Raw genomic sequence first — 11312 nt, 5'->3', positions numbered from 1 at the left:
GAGCCCATTGCATGATTTATCACTTTTAAACATCATGACAATATGTGAAGTAGGTGTAACAATCATCCAATTTTCTAAATAGGCTCAGAGTCCGCCTTGAATACAAGGTACAGAAAGAGGGAGTACTCCGGGCGCAGCTGATCGGGCAATGCCTGACCCGATGCTGCTTGCCCAGATCTGAAAGCACCCAAGTGGCACCCTGAGTCCAAAGCTGGGGTCAGAGGCGAGAACCCCTGTGAGGATCACCTCTATAGCTTGTGCAATTCGTGTGCCCAATGTACAGACGGTAAATGAGCCCCAGAGAGAAATATCAATTAGCACGAGCTTTGTTTGATGCCATCTTTTAAAAAGCATAGGGAAATCCCTGGCAGTCCAGTGGTTAGTACTCAGTGCTTTTTAAAGCTGTGGCCCAGGTTCAATTCAGAACTAAAGTGCTAAGACCCTGCAATCCATGAATGTGGCCAAAAAAAAAAAAAAAGGAAATAATATATATATTTTAATTTTGATGGAGTCAGTTTTACCCATCTCTCCCTCTATGGATTGTACTGTTTATGTCATATTCTCCTTACACAATCCCTTCCATTTTCTTTAAATCTTTTTATGAATTTTATCTTCCACATTTAAGTTATTAATTCATTTGGAATTTATTTTTCATGGAAAGTTTGAAGTAGGGATCTTGTTTCCATTTTTTCCTAATATGGAATGCATATCATTGATCCCCTATTAATTTATAAACTACATCTATTTTGTCCCAAGTTTTCATATATAGATGTATTTCTGGGCTCTAGTTTTACTCAATTTGTCTATTATCAAATCCGTCTTCCTTAATGCTCTTTTAAAAAAAAATATATATATATATATTTTTTTGGCTGTGCCAGGTCTTACTTGCGGCATGCAGCATCTTTGATCTTCCTTGAGGGATGTAGGTTCTTTTTAGTTGTAGCACATGTGATCTAGTTCCCAGACCAGAGACCCAACCCAGGCCCCTGCATTGGGAGTGCCGAGTTTTAGCCACTGGACCACCAGGAAAGTCCCTGGTGCTCTGTTAATGAACATCTGTGTTTTAAAAATCTTGGTGCTTTGCCTTTTGCTACCACACCGCCGCCATCATGGGTCGCATGCACGCTCCGGGGAAGGGCCTGTCCCAGTCGGTTCTGCCGTTCCCACCTGGCTGAAGCTCACTTCTGACGACGTGAAGGAGCAGATCTACAAACTGGCCAAGAAGGGCCTGACTCCCTCACAGATCAGTGTGATCCTGAGAGACTCTCATGGTGTTGCACAAGTACGTTTTGTGACAGGCAACAAAATCTTGAGAATTCTTAAGTCCAAAGGACTTGCTCCTGATCTCCCTGAGGATCTCTATCATTTAATTAAGAAAGCTGTCGCTGTTCAGAAGCATCTTGAGAGGAACAGAAAGGATAAAGATGCTAAATTCAGTCTGATTCTGATTGAGAGCCGTATTCACCTGTTGGCTCGATACTACAAGACCAAACGAGTCCTACCCCCTAATCGGAAATATGAGTCATCCACAGCCTCTGCCCTGGTTGCATAAATTTGTGTATTGTACTAAAGCAATAACATCATTGTTTAACAGAAAAAAAAAATCTTGGTGCTTTGTTTCCCACAGAAACACAAGCGTTTTCTGTTTTACTTACTCAGAATTGTTTTGGCTATTATTGCCTTTTTACTCTACCACATACATTTTAGGGTCAATTTCTCAAGATCTTTAAAAAATTGCATCACAGCTATATATTACTGAGAGGAGCCAAAATATTTACCATGTTATGTCTTCATATATATAATGAGCATCACTCTATTCAAGTCCTCTTCAAATCAATAAAGATTGTTTTTCATAAAACTCTTGCAAATTTTTCCTTGATTTATTTTTAGTAATAAATTTCATGACTACTGTGAATAGGATTTTCCTTCTTTTTAATTTATTTGATAGTTTTTGGTATGTAAGCATGCAATTAGTCTTTTGTATATTGACTTTCGTCATTGCAAACTCAGTATGTTTTCTCATGAATTTTAACAGTTTACCCATGACTCTCTAGGATTTCATCTGAAGACATTCATATCATCTGTAAGCACTGATCATTCTATCTTTTCCTTCCCCACTCCTGTACCGCTTTATTTTTATGTCCAATTCTACTGCATTGGCCTACAGTCAGTAGTTTGATATTGAATCAGAGTAGTGGTTGACGGAAAGTGAGTAAAAGTGGCTTAGTCGTGTTTTACTCTGGCAACTCCAGGCCAGAATACTGGAGTGGGCAGCCTTTCCCTTCTCCAGAAGATCTTCCCAACCCAGGGATTGAACCCAGGTCCAGATAGATAGAGGGAACCGGGGTTCGATCCCTGGGTTGGGAAGGTTCTCTGAGAAGGGAATGGCAATCCACTCCAGGATTCTTGCCTGGAGAATTCCATGGACAGAGAAGCCTGGTGGTCTACAGTTTGTGAGGTTGCAAAGAGTCGGACACAACTGAGGGACTAACACACACAGTGATAGAGGGAATCCCGGCCTTTTACCGTCTTTAAGGGTGCCGCTTTTAGAGTTTCATCATTGAGTAAAATACTTGCTGGAAGTATTTGTAAATAATCTTTATCAGGTGAAGAATGTTCACTTTGGTTGCTAGTATACTGTGTGTTTTTTTTTATCATTAATGATCATAGAAAAATATGGAATAATTTTTATGAATCAATTTAAAGATTCATTTGGACTTTTTTCTGTAAACTTTTAATTTATTCAATCACATTGATAATTTCCTGCTCTTGAACTGACCTTAAACTCCTGGGATGTACCCTAATTATTTACAGTTTTAGCATACTGAGAAATTCTATACCCTAGCATGTATTATACTTGTCACTTTGAAATAATGTCAGGTGTATAGAAAAAAATTGGAAGAATAATACAAAGAGCTGTCATTTTCCTTTCACCCAGATCCACTAAATGTTCACCTTTTGCCACATTTATCATTCTCTTTCTTCCATGTGTGAGAGAGATAATACTTTATTCTGACCATTGAGAGTACGTTGTACACATCGCGCTCCTTTATACACGAGTACTTCATTTATATCTCCTATAAATAGCTTGATTACATTTTTAAAGCAGCCTTAATGGAACATTTAAATATTGGGGTACATACTCTTCTGCTATAAATTTTACTTTGCTGTTACTTCATTTCTATAATTATAGTTAGATGTGATGTTTTTTATTTCATATGTGTACCAAATTATATTAGATATTAATTTCATTTCAGATTAGTAAAGGGGTTATAACAAAAGATTTGTTACCAAAAAAAAAACCAAACCAGACACCAGAATCTATAGGATTGAAAACCACTTACCCATATAATCTCCACAGGGCCTCTGACGGTGATGCAAGTTTGGACTTGACTTTAGGCAACAGTACATCCATTTCCAGCCCACCTGAGATCCAGCAAACTGGAGAATCCCAGAGACCGTTTCAGAGATGGCAAGCAGAGGCCAGAGTGGAATCTACGGATTGACTCCCTCAACATCCGTTTCACCCTCGTTCCTGTATCTCTCTATTGCCGCGAGGCCAGAAGGTTAAAAGGTATATTTCTTTTTTTTTTTTAAGATTTTTTTGATGTGGACCATTTTAAAACTTTTTATTGAATCTGTTACAATGTTGCTTCTGCTTTTCCCTGTTTTTGGTTTTTTGTCCACTTGGCATGTGGGATCTTAATTCCCCAACAAGGGATCAAACCCACAGCCCCTGAATTAGAAGGTGAAGTCAACCACTGGACCACCAAGGAAGTCCCAAAAGTTACATTTCTGAGCCCAACCCTCCACCCCCAAAGCTGGGGTTCTGGGTGTGATTTGAGTTTCACAATCCGATGCACTCTCTAAAGTTTCCAACCAGACCTTCGGAGGGAAGCAAGACACAGGGCACAGATCATGGCAGAACTGCAGCCAAGGCAACGTGACTTGAGGGAGAAAATTCATCCAGAAACTCAGTTTATAGCCTCCTTCTCCAGACTGTCAAGGGCTTCCCCGGCGGCTCAGATGGCTAAGAGTCTGCTCGCAATGCGGGAGATGTGGGTTCGATCCCTGGGTGAGGAAGATCCCCTGGAGAAGGAAATGGGTACCCATTCCAGTATTCTTGCCTGGCGAATTCCATAAACAGAGGACCCTGGTGGGCTACAGTCCACGGGGTTGCAGAGAGCTGGACGTGACTGAGTGACTAACATTTACATCTTCACTTTTCTTTAACTAGAAGACCTTACCAGTGGGAGCAGAGTGGAGAGGGGACCCTGAGATTAGGACATTCCTGGTCTCCTCCTGTCTTACCATATATCAAGGCACCATATTGGCTTAATTTGAAATGTTGCAGCACAGTTTCCTTGTGCAAAATTGTTAAAGTGATGGAAGAAAGTGTTGAAGTTGGAAATGCCAGGTAGATGTTCCCCCTAAGGGGTGAATGGGCAGGTGATCTCTTATCCATGGCCCAGGGTGCCAGAGGTTGTGTTCACAGTGGGTTTTGCATGAGTTCAGCCTCCTCTGATCGTCTGCAATGGGGTTATATGGGAAATGCACACCATTGCAATTGTGTGGGAGTCTGAGCATCTCATACTGGCCTCCGGATACATCTAAGCTTTCATCAGAACAGGGAAGCACAGGCCATAGGTCATCTTCATCATTATGCTTCTCCCCAGCTACTCCTGAAGGTGCAGTTGAGCCCGAGGATTGCCTTCAGGCATGAGCAATCCAGCTGTTGGCCAGGATTGGACTTCCCCTGTCAATACAGCCTGTAACTTAGCTTCTGGTCTGTTGCTGTTGTTCAGTCACTCAGTTGTGTCTGACTCTTTGCGACCCCATGGACTGCAGCACGCCAGGCTTTCCTGTCCATCATCTCCCAGAGCTTGCTCAAAGTCACGTCCATTGAGTCGGGATGCCATCCAGTCGTCTCGTCCTCTGTCATCCCCTTCTCCTCCTGCCTTCAATCTTTCCCAGCATCTTAGGGTCTTTTCTAACATTTCCAGTAAATGCGGTGCACTTGTAACCTTCTGGAAGGCAGCTGAATTGCCAGTGAAAGGGCTCCCCAGCTCTCTTCCCAACCCTTCACCAATCCCTCTTTCCTCCAAGACCTCTGCCTTTGGGCAGCTGGTACTAGGTCAAGGGATAGCCTCCCACTTTCACCCCAAACTTTCTCCCCGTTACTGATAGAGTGGAAAGAGCCCCCGACATAGACACGCTCCTGGAATGGTTTTGGGAATCTCTCTTCTCATCTCTGGCCTCAGTTGCCTTATTTGTGAAATGGAACTGGTGATACCAGCCTCAGAGTGTTGCCACAGGAATTACATGGGGTTGTATAGGATAAAGAACCCATCATCATCCCTGGAACACATGACGGTCTCTGTACAGATGTGTGACCTTGGCTGTCTGAAATCCCACCATGAATGGCATTCCCTTTGGGTCAACCTTGCTCCCTTCCTTCCGGACTCCTTTTGAAGTGCAGGTGGCTCTGGGAGGGGGACATACAAGGCACGGGTCCCTCAAAGCATCAGAGGCTGTGCAGGTATTTCCTCCCTCACAGAACTGAGGTGACACAGTCCAACACTGGGCATGAGGGGTCCTGGCTGGCTGCCCAAACACACCCACCTTCCCCAAATCATCTGCCATTTCCTCCCTAGCCCACTGAGCTGTTTCTCTGTTATCCTCGATGTTTGGCCAGTCCTCCCTGGATCAAGGTGGCTCCGTGGTAAAGAATCCGCCAGCCAATGCAAGACACTTAAGAGATGGAGGTTCAATCCCTGGGCTGGGAAGGACTTCTGGAGAAAGAAATGGCAACCCACTCCACTATTCTTGCCTAGAGAACCCCATGGACAGAGGAGCCTGGTGGGTTACAGTCCATGGGGTCACAAAGAGTCGAACACAGCTGAGCGACTGAGCGCGCATGCATGCACGTCCTTGATCAAGCAGGTGGAGGATCACACCTGCCACAGTGTGGGACTGTGGATAAGGCCACTCTCTACCCAAACTATGTGCCTATAGGTGTGGGGAGAGTCGGAGATGAGGTTATAAGGACTGGAAAATAGGTTCTAAGAAGCATGCTATTGTGTCTGTCTATGGAATGTAAAATAGCTGTAAATTGCCCAGATAACATCCACTAAAGGGTGCTGAAATGAAACATGAGACATACATAGAGTGGAACACTATGCAGCCCTTACAAAGAATGGACCAAGGCATGGACAAAGGTCTTGGATGCAAGCAACAGACACACCAAGTCTGGATCACTAAGCAGGAAGGGCTTTATTGGAAGGATTTGGGGAAGACCTTTTCACAACGCTAGTGGGGGCACTATTTGCACTGTGTTCCCTGTATATGCCTCCCTCCCACCAAGACTTTTGAAATTGTACAAGTTGGAGGCCTTGCCAGGATATCAGGTAGTTCACTGAAATGAAAATCAGAAATCAGGCTCCTCTGTCCCTGGAATTCTCCAGGCAAGGATACCGGAGAGGGTTGCCATTTCTTTCTCCAGGGGATCTTCCTGACCCGGGTATCCAACCCTCGTCTCCTGCATTGGCAGGCAGGTTCTTTTCCACTGAGCCACCTGGGAAGTCCAAGGGCTCTGGGACCCAACTCAGAATCAGAGCTCCAGGCACCATCTAGTGGCCACTGCAGAGATTGCATGAGAAATACAGGCGAGAAGGAAAAAACAACCCACAGAAGGCTGTCCTCGCCAGCGTCAAGGAGGGGGCTGAGGCTTTGCCTCATTGCCACCTCCATCCTTGACGTCTCCGTTCCAATCAGGACACACAGCCCCGCCGCCCAGGTTACTCCCTGGCTCAGCTGCGGTTCTCTCACTGTGATCTCGGGCAGACAGACAACTCTGCCCTCTAGGCCCGGATTCAGTTCAGTTCATCGCTCAGTCGTGTCCGACTCTATGCGACCCCATGGACTGTATAGTCGGCCAGGCTTCCCTGTCCATCACCAACTCCCGGAGTTTACTCAAACTCATGTCTATCGCGTCGGTGATGCCATCCAACCATCTCATCCTCTGTTGTCCCCTTCTCCTCCCACCTTCAATCTTTCCCAGCATCAGGGTCTTTTCCAGTGAGTCATTTCTTCTCATCAGGTGGCCCAAGTATTGGAATTTCAGCTTCAGCATCAGTCCTTCCAATGAACACTCGGGACTGATTTCCTTTAGGATGGACTGGTTGGATCTCCTTGCAGTCCAAGGGACTCTCAAGAGTCTTCTCCAACACCACAGTTCAAAAGCATCAATTCTTTGGTGCTTAGCTTTCTTTATAGTCCAGCTCTCACATGCATACATGACTACTGGAAAAACCACAGCTTTGACTAACTTACCTTTATTGGTAATGTCTCTGCTTTTTAATATGCTTCTAGGTTGGTCATAGCTTTTCTTCCAAGGAGCAAGCGTCTTTTAATTTCATGGCTGCAGTCACCATCTGCAGTGATTTTGGAGTCCAAAAAAATAAAGTCTCACTTTTTCCACTGTTTCCCCACCTATTTGTTGAGAAGTGATGGGACCAGATGCCATGACTTAGTCTTCTGCATGTTGAGCTTTAAGCCAACTTTTTCACTCTCCTCTTTCACTTTCCTCAAGAGGCTCTTTAGTTTCTTTTTGCTTTCTGCCATAAGGGTGGTGTCATTTGTGTATCTGAGGTTATTGATATTTCTCCCGGCAATCTTGATTGAAGCTTGTGCTTCATCCAGCCTGGCATTTCACATGATGTATTCTGCATGTAACTTAAATAAGCAGGGTGACAATATACAACCTTGACATACTCCTTTCCTGATTTGGAACCAGTCTGTTGTTCCATGTCCAGTTCTAACTGTTGCTTCTTGACCTGCATACAGATTTCTCAGGAGGCAGGTCAGGTGGTCTAGTATTCCCATCTCTTGAAGAATTTTCCACAGTTTGTTGTGATCCACACAGCTAAAGCCTTTGGGATAGTCAATAAAGCAGAAATAGATGTTTTTCTGGAACTCTTGCTTTTTCGATGATCCAGTGGATGTTGGTGACTTGATCTCTGGTTCCTCTGCCTTTTCTAAATCCAGCTTGAACATCTGGAAATTCACAGTTCATGTTCTGTTGAAGCCTGGCTTGGAGAATTTTGAGCATTACTTTACTAGTGTGTGAGATGAGTGCAATTGTGCGGTAGTTTGAGCATTCTTTGGCATTGCCTTTCTTTGGGATTGGAATGAAAGCTGACCTTTTCCAGTCCTGTAGCCACTGCTGAGTCTTCCAAATGTGCTGGCATATTGAGTGCAGGACTTTCACAGCATCATCTTTTAGGATTTGAAATAGCTCAACTAGAATTCCATCACCTCCACTAGCTTTGTTTGTAGTAATGCTTCCTAAGGCCCACTTGACTTTGCACTCCAAGATGTCTGGCTCTAGGTGAGTGATCGATCATACCATTGTGGTTATCTGGATCATGAAGATCTTTTTTGTATAGTTCTGTGTATTCTTGCCACATCTTCTTAATATCTTCTGCTTCTGTTAGGTCCCTACCATTTCTGTCCCTTATTGTGCTAATCTTTGCATGAAATGTTCCCTTGGTATCTCTAATTTTCTTGAAGAGATCTCTAGTCTTTTCCATTCTATTGTTTCCCTCTAGTTCTTTGCACTGATTGCTGACGAAGGCTTTCTTATCTCCCCTTGCTATTCTTTGGAACTCTGCATTCAAATGGGTATATCTTTCCTTTTCTCCTTTTCTTCTTTTCTCTTCTTTTCTCAGCTATTTGTAAGGCCTCCTCAGACAACCATTTTGCCTTTTTACATTTCTTTTTCTTGGGGATGGTCTTGATCACTGCCTCCTGTACAATGTCATGAACCTCCGTCCATAGTTCTTTAGGCACTCTGTCTATCAGATCTAATCCCTTGAATCTATTTGTCACTTCCACTGTATAATCATAAGGGATTTGATTTAGGTCATACCTGAATGGTCTAGTGGTTTTCCCTACTTTCTTTAAGTCTGAATTTGGCAATAAGGAGTTCATGATCTGAGCCACAGTCAGCTCCCAGTCTTGTTTTTGCTGACTGTATAGAGCTTCTCCATCTTTTGCTGCAAAGAATATAATCAATCTGATTCAGTATTGACCATCTGGTGATGTCTATGTGTAGAGTCTTCTCTTGTGTTGTTGGAAGAGGGTGTTTGCTATGACCAGTGCTTTCTCTTGGCAAAACTCTGTTAGCCTTTGACCTGCTTTGTTTTGTACTCCAAGGCCAAATTTGCTTGTTACTCCAGGTAGCTCTTGACTTCCTACTTTTGCATTCCAGTCCCCTATAATGAAGAAGACATCTTTTTTGGATGTTAGTTCTAGAAGGTCTTGTAGGTCTTCATAGAACCATTCAACTTCAGCTTCTTCAGCATTACTGGTTGGGGCATAGACTTGGATTACTGTGATATTGAATGGTTTGCCTTGGAAACGAACAGAGATCATTCTGTCATTTTTGAGACTGCATCCAAGTACTGCATTTCGGACTCTTTTGTTGTCTATGATGGCTAGTCCATTTCTTCTAAGGGATTCTTGTCCATAGTAGTAGATATAATGGCCATCTGAGTTAAATTCACCCATTCCAGTCCATTTTAGTTCACTGATTCCTAAAATGTCAGTGTTCACTCTTGCCATCTCCTGTTTGACCACTTCTCCTGCCATAAAACAAAGAGGTTGGGCAGGGCACAGGCTAGGCACTGTGTTTAGACTTTTGCTCATTTGACCCTCATAACCAGGTAAGATCTCAATCATCTTGTCGCCCCTCAGTTACTGCTGACCACCCCTATCTGTGGCTTCATTCACCTGTGAGATCCCCATGGACACCTGTAGAAATTGCAGCTGTAGGTCAGGGCTTAGCTGAAAGACACCTCCTCCAGGATTTCTCCCTGCTTACCTGCCCTTTGCTCCATCCCTTCACCTGAAGGATCCTCTTTCTGCCACAGGTATAGTCAGGTGGACCTCACCCACTCCAGCCTGAGGCTCCCCCAACCCAGGGGCTTTTCTCAATCATCTTTCTCCTCCTCACCAGGCCTAGTGAGGGGCCAGGCATAGGTGTGATTCACAATGCCTGCTCTGAATTTGGTCCTCCTGACTTCAAGCCTTGTGTGGTAGACAGAATAATGCCCCCCCCACCCAAAGATGTCCACGTCCTAATCTCTGGAACCTGAGAATATGTTACCTTACATGGCAAAGAGAGTTTGCAGGACTTCCCTGGGGGTCCAGTGGCTAAGACTCCATGCTTCCAATGCAGGGGACCCGGGTTCGATCTCTGGTCAGGGAACTAGATCCCACATGCTGCAACTAAAACTGGAAGCAGCCAAATGAATAATTTTTAAAAAAATTTTTAGGAAGAGAGTTTGCAGATGATAAAGAACTTCAGATGGGAGGTTATCACAGATTATCTGGGTCATCACAAGTGTCCTTATACAGTGGAGGCAGGAAGGTCAAAGTTAGAGAAGGAGGTATGATGCCAGAAGCAGAGATTGAGGTGATGAAGGAATTCAGGTAGCTTCTAGAAGCTGGAAAGGGCAAGGAACCAAGTCTCCAGCCCTGCCAGGCCATTTGAGACTTCTGACCCCAAGAACGTTTGTGATGATTAAGCCAATGAACTTGTGATGATGCTACAGCAGCCACAGGAAATGAAAATACACTGGCTCAGCTTCTTACTCAGTTATGTGACTCTGGGAGACTTAACCTCTCTTTGACTCAGTTTTCTCGTGATAATGATAAAGGCAAAAACTCCTACCTCACAAGGTTGTTGTTGTTATGATAAAATGAAAATACCTGCAAGTCGCTTTGAATAATGCCAGAGACTCAGCATGTTAGCTATTCATAGCTTCCATTAAGTGAGAGCCTAATAGGTACCAGGCACAAGGTCAGATGCCTTGGAATAATTTCCTCCATTCTCACCACCACCCTTGGGAGTGACTATTTCAATCCCCATTTTACACATAAGGAAACAAACCCAGAGTAATTTGCCTGTCATCACTCTAGGACTGGAAGCATTTTCATCCTCGCAGTTTCTCACATGCACTTGGGAGACTGTACCGGTTTGCGCTCTTTACCTACAGAGGATTAGTTTTTATTTTTTGTTTTTTTGGAGGAGAGCAGAGGGTGAAGCAGAGGCTGTGCAGGCCACTTTGGGCCAGACGTCCTGGCAGCCCCCTCCCAAAAAAACCCCACACACCTCTTCCTACCTGGTGCAGGGAGATAAAATCCGAGTGAAACTCACCAATGCGGGCCCCACCCCCCACAACCCGTCCCTTCAGGAGGTCCGATTACTGCCTCCCGCTTCTTCATCACTCACCCCCCAGCTCCGCCCA

General features: G+C 44.3%; 1 pseudogene across 1 annotated transcript; it reads left to right on the top strand.

Moving 5' to 3' along the window:
* The first annotated feature begins 1086 nt into the window (after positions 1 to 1086).
* Positions 1087 to 1606, top strand: LOC147360162 (small ribosomal subunit protein uS15 pseudogene; annotated as a pseudogene). The gene has a single exon (XR_015138972.1). The product of XR_015138972.1 is annotated as a small ribosomal subunit protein uS15 pseudogene (transcript).
* The last annotated feature ends 9706 nt before the right edge of the window (positions 1607 to 11312 follow it).

Source organism: Bos grunniens, chromosome 13 (genome assembly GCF_055505025.1).
Source record: "Bos grunniens cultivar Pamir isolate PY7600 chromosome 13, Bosgru_T2T1.0, whole genome shotgun sequence".
NCBI classification, from domain to species: domain Eukaryota; kingdom Metazoa; phylum Chordata; class Mammalia; order Artiodactyla; family Bovidae; genus Bos; species Bos grunniens.
The sequence above is the reverse complement of the archived record's forward strand: the minus strand, read 5'-3'. Positions and strand labels throughout refer to the sequence as shown.